General features: G+C 45.4%; 1 long non-coding RNA gene across 1 annotated transcript; it reads right to left on the reverse strand.

Annotated features, from left to right (window-relative positions):
- Positions 1-247: 247 nt before the first annotated feature.
- LOC125147035 (uncharacterized) lies at positions 248-6504 on the reverse strand. Its single transcript, XR_007144970.1, has 3 exons — positions 6394-6504; positions 3084-3153; positions 248-440 (listed from the first exon to the last, which is right to left on the reverse strand). It is a non-coding gene; the product is annotated as an uncharacterized LOC125147035 (long non-coding RNA).
- Positions 6505-15247: the final 8743 nt, after the last annotated feature.

Raw genomic sequence — 15247 nt, forward strand, 5'->3', positions numbered from 1 at the left:
TAAAAAAAAAAGATGGATGGATGAGTGGATTATATGAAGGGATGGTTATATTGGGTAGGAGCATGATGCTGTTGCTGTTTTTTTTTTTTTTTTATTAGAATTTAAGAGTGGGAATAAAGGTGTGCACTCCTAGACTGCTGAGAATGAAAACCCAAAAACTTCCCAGAATCGCTTTCACTAGTTTAGAGCATGACACGGGTCCTGTCAATGAGAAACATTCAGTGAATGTGGAGTTTGTAACCAAAGTTTCAGTCTCAACTTCTTGATTCCTTTATCCCAGCTGAAGAGCGTGTTTCTTGATTCAACATTGTAGCAGTGGCTTCCAGACTCCTCAAGTTCTTGACTGCTGTAGAGGTGGCAAGTTCTCTGGAAGGTCAGTGATGAGAAGCCTGGGGTTCATTCCTGGAGTCTCAAATTAGGGTTTGGCCTCCCAGTCCTTCCTGTGATTTTGTAAGCACCAAATTCACGTTATGAAATCCCTTTCTCCTTAAGTGAGCTGCAATGGATTTTGTTAGCTGCAGCTGCACTCTGACTGATATGATCCCCCCACCTTTTTTCATATGCCCCCTTTTCAAGTTTTTCTTCCCCTCATCAGTTTTCATCTCTACTATCCAACCACTTCCCATTTCATTCCCAGAGGTGAATCACCTCTTACATTTGAGGGGAGAAAAACATAGACAATATTATTGAGGAATTTCTCAACTTCCTGCCTATCCTTCTATGGTTCCTGGACCCACCATACCTTCATGATGTCTTTCCTACAAGGATAACCCATTTGCTTTTTCTGTGAATTCCATCCTTTTCATCTCCAGAAATCTTCTTCCCTCCTGTACCTTTGACCTGTCCCTCTTGTTACTCTGTTCATTCATGGTAGACACTGCCAAGCCTTTCTCGTGGAGAAGAACCCCCAACAACTCCCAGTCTCCCATGACCCTCTAGCTAAGGTCTCCCTCCCTTCACTGCCAAGCTTTCTAAGAGAATTATCTACACTATTCATCTCCACTTTCTCCCCTTTTGTTCACTCCTCTCCAAGCCACTTAGCCTTTATTGTCCTCATTCCACTGAAATTAACCTCAGTGAAGTAACCAATAGTCACCAAATAGCCTAATCCAGTGGATCCTTTTCATTTGTTTTCCTCCCTGATCTCTCAGGGGCATCTGCCAATCTTAACTTTCTCCTCTATGATATTGTGAGGACACGTTCATTGCACTTTTCTCCAGGATCATCTGGTTGGTCTTTCACAATCTCCTTTGGGGGCTCCTCATTTTATGGACATGTGGAATGCTCTTTTCCAAAAGTTTTTGTCCCTGAGCCCTACATTTCTTTCCATTCTAGTGCATTCCATCCTAGTGCATGACTTCAACTACTGACAATTCCCAGGAATATACCTTGAACCCAGACCTCTCTCCTGACTTCCATTGTATACACAGTAACTTTCTACTCCATATTTCTACCTGTCTCACAGACATCTCAATCTCAACATGTCCAAAACAGAACTAATCTTCCCCAACATCCATTCTTCCTCCTAAATTCCCTGTCCTACGAGGGGCACCACAGTCCACTCAGACCCTCAAATCAGACATCCAGGAATCATCCTAAATTCCATTGTCCCTTGTCCTTCACAATTAAGTTGTCACTAACAGATTTGAATTCTACCCCTAGTGCTCTGTGTGATGGTTTCTCTCCTCTCCATCACTACTGCCCTGGTCCAGCCCTGTGTAATCTCTCTCTCTCTCTCTCTCTCTCTCTCTCTCTCTCTCTCTCTCCCTTCCTCCCTCCCTCTCTCTCACTTGCTCTCACTGTCTCATTTCTGCTTCTGCTCACTCACTAGTCTTCCAACTCCTTCACAGCTGCTTCAATCCATTCTCCACACAAAAGCCAAATCTAATCATATCACTCCCTTCCTTAAATCCCCTAGATGGTGTCCCCACACACTTGCACAGTTTTCAGGATAAAGTTCACATTCTTTATCCTAGACCTAAGACCCTTCATTATCTGACTTCTCTAACCTCATCTCCCTCCACTGACCCTGAAGCTATGCTCCCACCCCCATGAACATGCTGCATTCACTCACTCCATGCATTCCTCTCTGTGTGGAACCACCTTGCACTTCACCTGGGCCACTTATTTGTCATCCTTGGTGACTCAGCTCATGTCACCTCTTCCAAGAAACTTTTCCCAACCATCCTTTTTACTGTGCTTTGTATACGCTGTGCTTACCTCTAATTTTACATTAAACTGTATCATATATATCATATATCATACATCAGCGATATAAATACATTTGTCATAGGACTTGCTAACCTGTCTGATATGTTTTCACATGCCAGTATCCTACCACAAGCCCAAGTGTTCCCTTGGGAGCAAAACCATACTTAGCAGTGTGCCTGGGACAGAATAAGCTCCCAAGTCATGTTTGATAGATGAATTAGTTTAATTTCTGCTTGAATTTTATCGGGTAATTGTTGTGGATTGGATTGTGTCCCCTAAAAATAGATATGTTGGAATCCTAACACTCACTACTTCTGAATGTGACCTTATTTGGAGAGAGGGTCTTTACAGAAATATTCAGGTTGAAATAAGGTCACCGGCGTGGGCCCTAATCTAATAGGACTAGTGTCCTTATTAAAAAAAAAAAAAAAAAAAAGGAAAATTTGGACACAGAGACTGATGCGAATAGAAGGAAGACAGCATGAAGAGACACAGGCAGAAGATGGCCATCCACAAGCCAAGCAGGGAGGCCTGGGTCAGATTCTCCCTCACAGCTCACCCCTTGATTTTGAGCTTCTGACCTCAGAACTGTGAGATAATTAATTTCTTTCACTTAAGCCACCAGTCTGTGGTACTTCATTATGGAAACCCCAGAAAACTCATGCAGTAGAATTTCCTATGCCTTTTAAGCCTTTATTTCTTTGACTCTCTAGCCATAAGTTGTTTTCTTTCTGAAGTCTTCTTTCTGAAGGTTTGCTTTTCTAGCATATCTGTCTCTCTTACTATCTCTCTCTCTCTTTCACACACACACACACACACACACACACACACTAAAATCACATGTCTCTTTCCTCCAGATACTTCCACCTTACCAACAAGTTCTGCCTTGTGGGTCAGAATTAGGTCCCAAGTAAAAGCTCCCCTCATTGCTTTCTCATCTTTCTGAAAGAGAAAATCAGGTCAAGAATGTAATCCACTGCAATGTTTATGACAGAACAGGGCATCCAATGGTTGTGCCCATGAGCCCAGTTTGCATCTTGCCCCCATGCTAGACTCAGAATTCTCTAGGCAAGGAAAGTATCACAAGACTGTCAGCCAAACCAGTAGTCAGGACATCCCACAGCAACATCACCTGATCATCCTTTCCTCTCACCTGTGCTCCCCTTGGTACTACCACCAAGCTTTTATGACATCAAATCATGCTACTCTCTTGCTCAAAACTCTCTAATGCTTCCCCATTGCATTTAAAGCCAATTTCAACTTGCTATAGAGGTCTTTCCTAGATTTACTGAACATCTGTAAAACCTTTCTGGCCTCAGAATTTTGAACATGTTCCTTCCTCTACTTACAGTGCTTTTCTCCCCCTTTCTTGCCCTTTGCCTGGCTAAGCTTAGTGTCAGTTCCCCAAAGGAGGTTACCCTGTATTAGCCTCCTATTAGATGCTCTCAAAGAAACTTGAATTATCTTGCCAAGGATTTGTCATAGTTTCTACCTATATGTTTATATTTATGGCTATGTGATTAATGTCTTTCTCTTCCACTACACTGAAAACACCACAAGAACTGGACATTTGTCTGTTTTGCCCACCACTGACTCCCCAGTCCCTAATGTGGTCAATGGCATAGAGTAGATACTCAACAAAAATTTCTTTAAATGAATGAACTGAGTCCTACTCCTTGGTCCATTTCAATGAGACAAATTTATTTGGATGAAGGACATTCCTACCACCATAGAATTCATATCCTAAGCCTCATCCAAATCTTGGTGATGGCTTTGAGCTTATAATAACATCACATCACAATTTCAACTTTATGTCACTTATTAGACTATTACACTGGCCAGGGTCCCCATAGGAAGTGGCTGGCACTCTCAGATGGGGCAATTGAGAGTTTGATAAAGAGGCTGGTTAAATGGTATGGGCAGGGTTAAGGGAAACCAGCAAAGAATGGAGTTAGCAACAGTGGGTACCTGTTACCATTCCAAGCTCCAGAAGAGCAAAGGGAGGGGTAGATACCAGAATCTGAAAATTGCCACCTAACAAGAGCTGTGATCATTAGAGAGGGATGTAACCAGTGCATGGAGTCACAAAATAAATATCCCAACTCCACTCTCCTCCCACTTTCCAGTCTCCTGCTGGTTGACTCTTTTTTTTTTTTTTTTAATGGAAGCACTGAAGTATAGTTGACACACTCCCCTTGGTTGACTCTTGTTTGGCTGAACCTAATAGAAGCCTACCTCTGAGACCATGTAAACATCATTACTTAACTGAGGACTTCTTTGCTTTTCTGTTTTTCACTGATGCCAAGCTTATTCTCCACAATATCCAGTTTTCATTACAGATGGATATTTTACCTCCCTCTTTCCCTAAAGTTTCAGTTTTTTTTTTTAAAGTTTATTTATTTCTTGGCGGGGGGTAGTAGAGAGAGAGGGAGAGAGAGAGAACCTCAAGCAGGCTGTCACTGCATACTGTCAGCGTGGAGCCCAAGGTGAGGCTGGAACTCACAAACCATGAGATCATGACCTGAGCCAAAACCAAGAGTCTGACACTTAACCAACTGAGCCATCAAGTGCCCCTCAAATTTCAGTTTGAAGTTATGTTCACCAGGTGGCAGATTTTCCCACCAAGCACCATTGTCATGATCACATTCAGATGTACTCTGTCCTGGGTAGAAAGTCCATTCTTATCATGTAAATCTTAGTTCAGGAAATCCAGTTCTGACTTTTAACACTAGCTCACCATTTCCCATGGCTTGTTTTCTCTATCAGAGCTACTACATGCCAGAGCAAGAGAGATGCAAATGTTATTTGGTCCTGCCTTTTGAGCCCCCTTCTCACCCCTTTCAATTTCTGCAGCTTTCCAGGGCTTCCAAGGTACAAGGTTCCATTGGGAAGTAGCTATTTTCCATTCCCTAGTCATCTCTCTAGAAGTGTACAAACTGACCGGATGCCTCCATCTCAAGCATGTGGGCCAACACAATTCTTGCTCTGGGGAGATAATACCTTCATGCATTCTTTTCATCCCTGGGATCCTGGAGCTTAATAGCTCTGCCTCCTCATTTCTGTCTCAATTTCCGGCTCCATGGTGCCACACCCAGGCCACCTTATCTTCCTCTCACCTGACCTTAGTGCTCAGCACCTTTTGCCTCAGACTAATAGCTCTGACATGAAGCCTGCTGACTTCAGAAAGTTCTGGTCCAAAAAGCCGTAGGCTGAATATGCCCTCCCTACCCAAGTTTTAACATTTCCTTTTATAAATATCTTATAAATGTCATCTAAGAAGCTCTAAAGTGTCATTGAGTAACCCATGCCACTTCTTCCCTCACTTCTGGAACCTGATCTCCATTTTCTTTTCCTTCCCTTTCAGGGAGATTGTGTCCTTCTCCCTCATGCCCTTCCCCACTGGGTCAGCAGACGAGGAAAGATAAGGATGCCGGACTCAACCGAGGGATCACCTTGCCTCCCAGCCCAGCAGAGGCTCGGACTGCTGTACCGAGGATGTGTCTGGGAGGTGGGAGGAGCGCCCATGGGACGGGATGAGGGACCCTATTAATCACAGCTGTCATAGCAGACGAGTGGAAGATGGGTCTTCAAAGCTGGAAGCCCCTCTGCCCAAGTGTCGGTCTTTGGGGCTCAGTGGCGTGCCCTTCCTCTGACCCAGGACTCCCGATGGCTCCTCCCCAATCCCTAACCCCCCTCAACCCCGTCCTGCGGCGCTTCCCATCCTTTCACTGCGATGAATTTTTTTTCTCCCTCTAAATATTTTAAACGTTCAAAAGAAAAAGCCAAATCCCGAAATCCAAACACAATGAAAAGCAAAAACGTGAGGAAAAATAACAAGGGTATAACAGCTCTCTATCCCAAACGCGGACCCGAGCCGGTCCGAGGTCCTCGGGAGCCGGGAGGGGTTAACCCTCTGCTGCGCGGGGACGGGGCGGGGGTGGGGGTGGGTAGGGGGCCGCTCCGCCCCCTTCCAGCTGAAGGGGAGGGGCGGAGGGGCGGAGGGGCGGAGGGGCGGAGGGGCGGAGGGGCGGAGGGGCGGAGGGGCGGAGGGGCGGAGGGGCGGGGGAGGGGGGGCGCTCCAGTCTGGCTATACATAGATGCATTCAGTTCTCTACATTTTGCCAAACCTGCACAAGCTCATCTCCACCCCATCCCCCACCCGCACCCCGGTCCCCACCAAACCTTTTGTCTCGGCGCCTCCCTCCTACACTAAAGAGTCCAAGAAATATCCCTGGTGACACTAAACCCCAGGCCAGACTGCTCTGGGGGCCTGAAATGGATGCCTTGCGCGTGCTTCTCACCAACACCTGCCTCCTTTCTTACACAGCCTCCTCCTTTAACGAGAGACAGTCAGGGGCGCCCCGTGCCTCCCGTCTTTGTGCGGTTAAGGACAGCTTTTGTTGTGCTGTAGGCATGAAGCAGTGGACAAAGGACCCCAGATGATGTAAGCCACACCCCTTACCTCCCCCTCGGGAGCCAGGGGCCAGGCTCCTCCAAGGTGGAGGGAGCGGGGAATCCTTTTGGAGCCCCCATTTTATAAAGCAAATGCCAAGCCGCCCAAGCCGTTTACCGAGAGCAGCTTGCTTATCACCCCATTAAGATGGCATTTGTCTCCATTTTTAAACAAAAGGGAATTTAGGCTGACGGTCCCGAATCCCAAGAGCGCACTGTGGGATAGGAGGACCCGCAATCATGCAGCAGCCTGGAAAACCTCTGACAAAACCGGGCTCTAAGGCGTCCAACCCCCACCCCCACCCCGCCCATGCCAGAGGCACCCCCAGTGGGTTTCCTACACCAGCCAGGACCCAGTTGAGCCCAGCATTGCAGCGGACTCAGGGGTGGGGCTCAAATGAAGCCACAGGCGGGATGGAGGCAAAGTTGCACTCCTGGAACTGTGGACAGAGCACTCTGGAAAGCCACCTTTCTCCGGCTGCACTGAAGCTGAAGTTGTCATCATTTGAGACATGGATGGGGACAAGCTTTTTTGTCCAAGTCCCTGGGATGGGGGAGTGTCTTCATAGGGAGATCAGGGAAAGGAGAAGAGTACACGTCCTAGACACGGGGAACTTCTAGAGACTTTGTTAGTGGGAAAAGCACAAAAAAGATTCATTTATTCTTTCAAAACACATTGGCTGCATCCTAGTCCCTTGTCCTGGGGATACATCAGTGATTAACAGACACAGCCCTTGTCCTGGGGGATGTTAGTCTAGTGTGAAAGGCTACACACCAGGGAGGGAGCTTCTGTTCTAGTTCCCAGTCCTGAGCTCCTGCTCAGTTTCTGCATCTGTAAAACGGAAGTACCTATTTCTTCATTGCCTTATGGAACAATGAGAAGAAAGAGCTGGACGTTTACTGTTTAATTGGAATTAAAATATAACAGGATCGTAGACACCCCCAAAGAATTGAAAGCAGGGATTCCAACAGACACTGCTGCACCAATGTTCATAGTGGCGTCATCCATGGTAGCCAAAAGCTGGGAGTAACCCAAGTGTCCATCAACACATGAATGGATAAACAAAATGTATACCGGTACAATTACATATTATTTAGCTATAGAAAGGAATACAATCTTGCTAAATGCCACAACATGGATGAACCCTGAAGACATTATGCTAAATGAAGCAAGTCCAACACAAAAGGACAGCGTATATGGTTTGTCTTATGTGAAGTTCCTGGAATAAAAAATTCATAGAAACAGAAAGTAGCACGGAGGGCATCAGGGGCTGAGGGGGAGGGAGGAATGCAGAGTTATTGTTTAATGAGTAAAGAGTTGGGCCGCCTGGGTGGCTCACTCTGACTCCGGCTCAAGTCATGATCTCGCAGTTCGTGGGTCTGAGCCCCACATCGGGCTCTGTGCTGACAGCTCAGAGCCTGGAGCCTGCTTCAGATTCTGTGTCTCCCTCTCCCTGTGCCCCTCCCCAGCTTGCAATCTCTCTCTCTCTCTCTCTCTCTCTCTCTCTCTTTCTCTCTCTCTCTCTCTCTCTCTCTCACACACACACACACACACACACACAAATAAATAAACGTTAAAAATTAATGGGTGAAGAGTTTGGGATGAAAAAGTTTTGGAAATGGATAGTGGTAATGGTTGCACAACATTGTAAATGTTCTTAATGTAACTGAATTGTACACTTAAAAGTGGTTAAAATGATAAATTTTGCTATGTGTATTTTACAAAAATTCAAATATATGTGTGATAGTGTGATTTATGTTAAGAGATATAGATTTGAAGTTTTGGCACAGAGCTCCTAAAACCCCTGGAATTTCCTAAGTGATAAAAGAACAAATGTAAAAGGAATGTCTTTATTCACAATAGGCCCCTTTAACCACACCTGAGCTTGTTAATGAGATGACTTTGGGAAAGTCCCTCTGGTGGAGGACTGGTTGCCAGGGGGACCAACCTTATATTCCAAAGGTTGGGACTTCCAGCCCCTGACCTGACTTCAAGAGAGTTTGGAGAGACTGGAGTTGGAGTTAATCACCTGTGGTCAACGATTTAATCCACCATGCCCCTGTAATGAAGCCGCCATAAAAATCCCCAAAGTATGGGGTCCAGGAGCTTCCGGGTTGCTGACCACATGGAGGTGCTGAAGGGCAGCACGGCTACATATCTTGCCTTGTGCAGCTCCTTCACCCGGCTCTTCTACATCATCTATCCTTCTATAACAAACCAATTATCTAGTAAGTATACTGTTTTCCTGAGCTTTGTGAGCCATTCTAGCAAGTTATCAAACATAAGGAAAGGGATGTGGGAACTTCTGATTTATAGCTGGAAGATCATAACACACGTGACAACCTGGACATGCAATTGCCCTTTGAAAATGGGGGGTGGGGTGGTCTTATGGGACTCAGCCCTTCACCTGTGGGATCAGTGCTAACTACAAGAGTCAGTGTCAGAACCGAGGTGTATTGTGGGATACCCAGCTGGTGTCTGGAAAGTTGAAGAATTGCTTGCTGGGGAACCCCCGCCACACACACACACACACACACACACACACACACACACACATTTGGTGTAGGAAGTATTCAGTGAATAGTGAATAAAGGAAACAAATGTTTTCCTTTCAGTATTTAATATAGGACCCCTTGAAGTATAGTTTAGTATTTTAGAGCTCCTAGTATGAATCACAGGGCTTAGCAAGGAGTAGGTGTGCAGAGCCTGCTTAATGAATGGTGCTGTGCTAAGGGTCAGATCTGTGTCCTAGAATACAAGTACAAGCTCTTAGAATTAGGAAGGAGTTCATGTGGGATCAGGCCATCCTAAAGGTGGTATCACTTGATCTAGCCTCCCACCCACTGTGTAAACCTTCTGCCATAGATGTTGTAAATTCAAACATACACAGGACCTGGGGCTCCTGGGTGGCTCAGTGGTTAAGCATTCATCCAACTCTTGATTTCAGTGCAGCTCATGATCTCATGGTCATGAGATCAAGCCCTGAGTTGGGCTCTTAAGACTTTTCTCTCTCCCTCTGTCCCTCTCCCACTTGTACTCTCTCTCTCTCAAAAAAAAAAAAAAATACACAGGAGCCAAGTGAGTCCCATAAATGAGAGAAGATGTCCTAGAAAAATGTATAAGACATACCTATTTGTAAAATGGGCTCTATTTTAAGGGAGCAGCCACAGCTTAGCTCCATTACTGACATGCAGGATTGTAGACTCAGTGTTGCCAGATCTTCCAACTCTGCAAAAACCCAAAAAGGTCAAAAATCTAGATTAACAGAAATCTCCTAATCTGTTGGCAACTCACTTAGCTTTTAAAATAATTCATTGCAGCCCAAACAGAACACCTTTGCAGGTGAGATCCAGCCCATGGATTAACCATTTGCAAAGCCTGTTCTTCAAATTCTACGAGAATCTCATATACTATCCATCCATCTGGATGGGTATTCAGGATTTGCCTGAATGCTTCTTATGACAGAGGAGCTCATTATTTAACTAATTTTTTGATAAATTCTAATTGTTAGGAATACCTTGTCTTAAATAAAAATCTACCTCCTTGTAACTTTTTCTCCCTGTATTCCTAAGCCGTTTGTATCCCCTCACCATCTTAGCCTAGAGAACAGCTATACCCCAGTGTGGTCAGTGCCATTTTCCTCAGTGGAGTCTGGGTTCTTCGAGGACAATGGCTAAGTCTTACATCTCTAAGTAAGGATAATAATAGACAACACTTATTGAGCATGTATGTGCCAGATACTATTTTAAGCTCCTTGCACGTATGAACTCATTTATCCCTTTGGAGTACTCTGTGAGAGAGTTAGTATTATAGTCACATTTTACATACAAGGAGACTATGGACAACAGGGGCTGAATAAGTTGTCCTAGGTCACATACCTAGTAAGTAGCAGAACCAGAACTGGAACAGACAGTCTGGTTCCAAAGGAAATGTTCAGGATACTACAAGTGCTTATGGGGATGATCACACTCACTCAGTGATACTTTGTTGATATGAAATAAGAGAAAACAATGCCAGTTCTTTCTACCAGAACCACAAAATGAACAAGTCTCCATAAAACCAACATTAGAGATGGATTCCACCATATGCAAAGATGCAAAAGATGAGAAAGGAGAAAGGATGGCCTTAACCATGGAGAAAAAAAGTTATATACTAAATAGAACTTCCTGGGTGTTGAGGGCTTCGAGCTCCTGGAATAGAGAATATAAAGTCGTGCTTTCTTTCTTAGATAAATATATATTTTAAATTTATTTAAACAAAAATTTTTAATGTTTATTTCTTTTTTTTGAAAGAGAGAGAGAGAGAGAGTGAGCAGGGGAGGGGCAGAGAGAGAGGAGACACAGAATCCGAAGCAGGCTCCAGGCTCTGAGCTGTCAGAACGGAGCCCAACGCAGGGCTCAAATCCATGAGCCTCAAGATCATGACCTAAGCTGAAGTCAGACACTCAGCTGACACCCAGGCACCCCTATATTTTTAAAGAAAGGATGGGGAGACTAATGTTTCTGGAATCATTCTTCCACCTGAAGCTGTCCATAGGCAAAGGGAGACATTATAAACAAATTGTGGATGCTGAGAAACTTACATTCTTCCAATTTCTATTCCTCATGGTTTCCCACAATGCAGACAGAACAGTGGTTCTCTCAGTGTATCAGCCTACTGGACACTGGAAACAAAGAAACCTAAGATTCACAGATCAAATCCTGTGTCCCAAAATCAACTACATAGGTCAGAAATTAACATAGGATACCCAAAATCAGAGTATTTTAGAATGGGAAAGGGTTCAAGAAGTAATCTCCTCTTATCCAATCTTCTGCACACAGCAAAAATGCCTTCTGCAACATTACAGACATGTGGGCACATGTGGATACCCACCAGCCATAGCTCTTGGGTCAGCCCTCACAGTCTCAAAAAGAGATGAAATGAATCACAGATAGTTGTAGAAAGATCTGGAGAAAGCCTGAAGGCTGGGGCCAAGGGAAAGGGAAGTTAGAAAGAAGGAAAACACTTGGTATGTGATTTTCTCAGCAGAACCTTTTCATGCACGTTCATATGAACATGGGCCATACAGGTGGAATTTTGGAAATTTGGAGTAGCCTTAATCCTATTGCTGATCTCACTTTTTGCAACACTGTGAAACGCTGGATTTTTTTTCAGTGTATTTCTTTGCCCCACTGATGTTGGACTTGGCCTCAAAACCTATTGTGGCCAAAGGAATATAGGTGGAGCTAATAGCATGCCAGTTCTAAGCCAAGGTCTAACCACTACACAAGGCTTCATTAATAGTTCAAGAATCAATAACACATATTTACTCTTGCATAACAGCATTTGAGGGGATGTTTGACACCTAGGCATCTTAGCCAAAAGGTGTCCTCTTTTAACACCTAAAACAGAATAGGAAGTAATAGAAGAGGGTGGGAATGAGACCTTTATTGACCAAGCTCACCAGGAAAGAAAGGCTAGGTTGCTGAGATCCAGGTGGCCATCAGAACCATCTAGAGACATCTCCTGAAACTGTATTCCATAAACAAAGACTGAAATCTTAGAAGACTTGACATCTACAGTGGCCATTCTGGTAGCCCCCAGCCCCCATACATAAATGTCCAGACCCACCACTGTCCAGTCTCTAAGGTCTCAGGAACCACACGGCAACGTGCTGAACATTTTGTCTGTTTTCCAGTATTTATGGAAAACAAGAGTCTTTTGGGGTAATTTGGGTTTATTTTCTCCTGGGAAGGTGTACAGCAATCAGCATCCTTCTCCGATGACAATCCTTGAAACAGAGCTGGGGGCAAGCCCCTAAAAAGAGATTCATACATGGGAAGGGAGGATAGATGAAGAATACTGCCCTACATTCTGCAGATGTGGGAGGAAAAGTTGCTGAAGGGGAGGTGACTGGCTTGTCCTGAATGTACCAGGAAGTTTTATAACTCTATGACTGTGGCCCATGAAGTTGCAGAATATTGTCCCCTGCCTTGTCTGCCCACCTGCTCCAGTTCTAATTTGCTTTTGCAATCAGCCAAAGTATCACCAACTCTGAGAGGCTATGGTACATTGTATAATTGGTCAATATATTCACTGCCCCTCCCCAATGGCCTGTGTGGAAAGATTATATTTCTTGCTCCATTTATTGCCAACTTAGTCACATGACTTGCTCTGGCCAATGAAGCGTGAGTGAAGATATGACACTTTGGAGCAGGAGCCATATTTATTTTCCCTCTGCCATTGAGATCAACCAGTCCCACATAGGGACCACACCTTTACCTTTGGTTCCACATGGAGAGAGCATGAAGCAGATCTAACAGATCTCTGGTGGACCTTGACTGTTTTAGCTACTTAAAATGTTGCAGTAACTGGTTACTACAGGATAATGTAGCTCAAGCTGACTGATACATTCCCCAGAGCAGATTTTAGCAATTTCTTCCTTTATTGCACCTCATGAGCAATCCAGTTGTATTAATGACCTCACTGTGGCATAATCATTCACTGTCTTTCCAGTGGACCTAAAACTCCCCACCATCAGAGCTCCCGTCATTTAAACTAGGTTTCCCCAGTGTTTTGCACAAGGCATGTGTAGGGGTGAAAGGTAGGCTGCTCCAAAATGTGCCACTTTGGCATGCAGATTATTTCAAGCTGCAAATAATTAAGGCTCAAAAGACTCAGGAAGAAACTTTGACCTTCCCCAAACTGCCTAAAAGAATATAGGCAAAGACCCTGCTCTAAGAATACAGGTATTGCCGTAGATAACTATATTATAATATGAACTAGGTGTATCAGACAGGGAAGAATCCAGCAATGTCTCTTTGACCAAAGTACTGTCTATGTACCATTGTTTCTGAAGGGTCCAGCAATCATTTGCTTACCAAACATTTACTCTTTTTTTACCTCCTTGTGAATTGCATTCCTTCCTTTGAAGTTCCAGACCCCAACCCCCTTCTTAGCTCAAGATGACACATATACCCCATTTCATCTGTCTTTGGAATCTCGTGTATGTGTGGATTCCCTGTCTGTACAAAAGAAAATTTGATTTTCTCCTGTTCATCTGTCTCAGGTCAATTTGATTCTTAGACTAGGAAGAAGAACCTTAAAGAGTAAGGAAAAAATTTTCCTCCCCTACACATAGAACACAGTGAGCCCTCAAAAAATATGAATGAATAAATAAATGGCCAAAGGATCCTAAAGACCTATGCTGTACTTTCCTCCCCAAACAGTGTGGCCCTCTCCTGAGGCGCTTTGCACATAAATCCCCACCTTACAGCAGATAGATATCAGGTGACAAAATGAACTCAAATCAAAGAATAAATTGCTATACTAACCAGAATTAACAGGAAATCTGAGGAATGCAGCCTGGAGTGTGTCAGGCTTTCTGAAGGATGTCCTCAAGTTTCCAATGTTACAGGCAACCATATTCAAACATCTAGTAGGCTATGGCACAGGAGGCCCAGGGAAAACTGAGCCATCTGCTCAGACTTCTTTAGGGGCTGATAAAGCTTGTCTGCAAGGCATTTTTAAAGAGCTTATCCAGGTCAAGCTGTTAAGATAGTGGCTATCCCTGGAACCTGGAATTCTCAAGGCCCAGATCAGCCCAGCCCTGTTGCCTCTTGTGAAACTTCAACCCGGGCAACTGCCACTTGGAAGCCCTGTCTCTCAGGGCTGCATCCAGAGTCAACCTCGGACTAGGAGAGGGCAACACAGTTTTCACACAGTCCCTTCCTCGGAAGAGGGGCCCACACTCTCCAGTGCAGGATGTTGCCAACCAGAGGGCAGCAACTCTGATTTCTGAGTACCTCTTGCTTTTCATGGTATTTATTTCCTCCCACTCTCCCTCTCTGTGTCCAACACACACCGCCTTATCTTGGACCCTGCGTCAGAAGCACTGCACCAGAAGAGTGCCCTGAGCAAGGCCTTGCTGCCCAGTTACCAGGGGCAGCGAGTGCATCTTCTGGGTGCTGAGCGGAACCAAACCACAATATTTACCCTGGGGGTGGACACACGTGCTCAGGAACCAAGACGTGGAGGGTGGGAAAGGTGGAGGTTTTGGCTCCCTCTCCCCCTGCAGAGTTCCTGTTTGTTTTTCCACTGCTCTGTTCCAAAAGGGTGTACCTCGAAGGGGCTGCATGGAGAGTCTTGTGTGTCGCCCCACTCCCCTCCGCGGCCTGCACCCAGGTGGATACCGGAAGTGGGGGGTTGAGGGCCCAGAAGAGATGGCTGCCTTCTCTGCCCTTGAGGAGGGGCAACGAGGTGCAATATAGAGACAAAAGACGGTCCTGTGGAGTGGATGGGGACACAGGGGCTGGGCTTGGGAATGACCTGGTGTGTGAGGCCACGGTCTTTGGGGGCGGGGGCAGGTAAGTGGGATGTTTGGCAGGCCGCAGGGTGGGCCCTTAAAAGGGAACGCTAGGAGACACCCCCTCCCGCCCCCGCCCCCACCCCCAAGTGCACGCCGTGGACTTCTGCCAGCACGAAGCAGAGTCACGAGCCAAGCCAGAGCAGCAGAGCGGCCAGGACATCATCAGCGCCGGGAGGGCGCGTGGGTGGAAGGGGGGAAAAGGAGGGGTTCTCGCATCTCACTGCACCCCTCGCCTC

Source organism: Prionailurus viverrinus, chromosome D1 (assembly GCF_022837055.1).
Source record: "Prionailurus viverrinus isolate Anna chromosome D1, UM_Priviv_1.0, whole genome shotgun sequence".
In the NCBI taxonomy this organism is placed as follows: domain Eukaryota; kingdom Metazoa; phylum Chordata; class Mammalia; order Carnivora; family Felidae; genus Prionailurus; species Prionailurus viverrinus.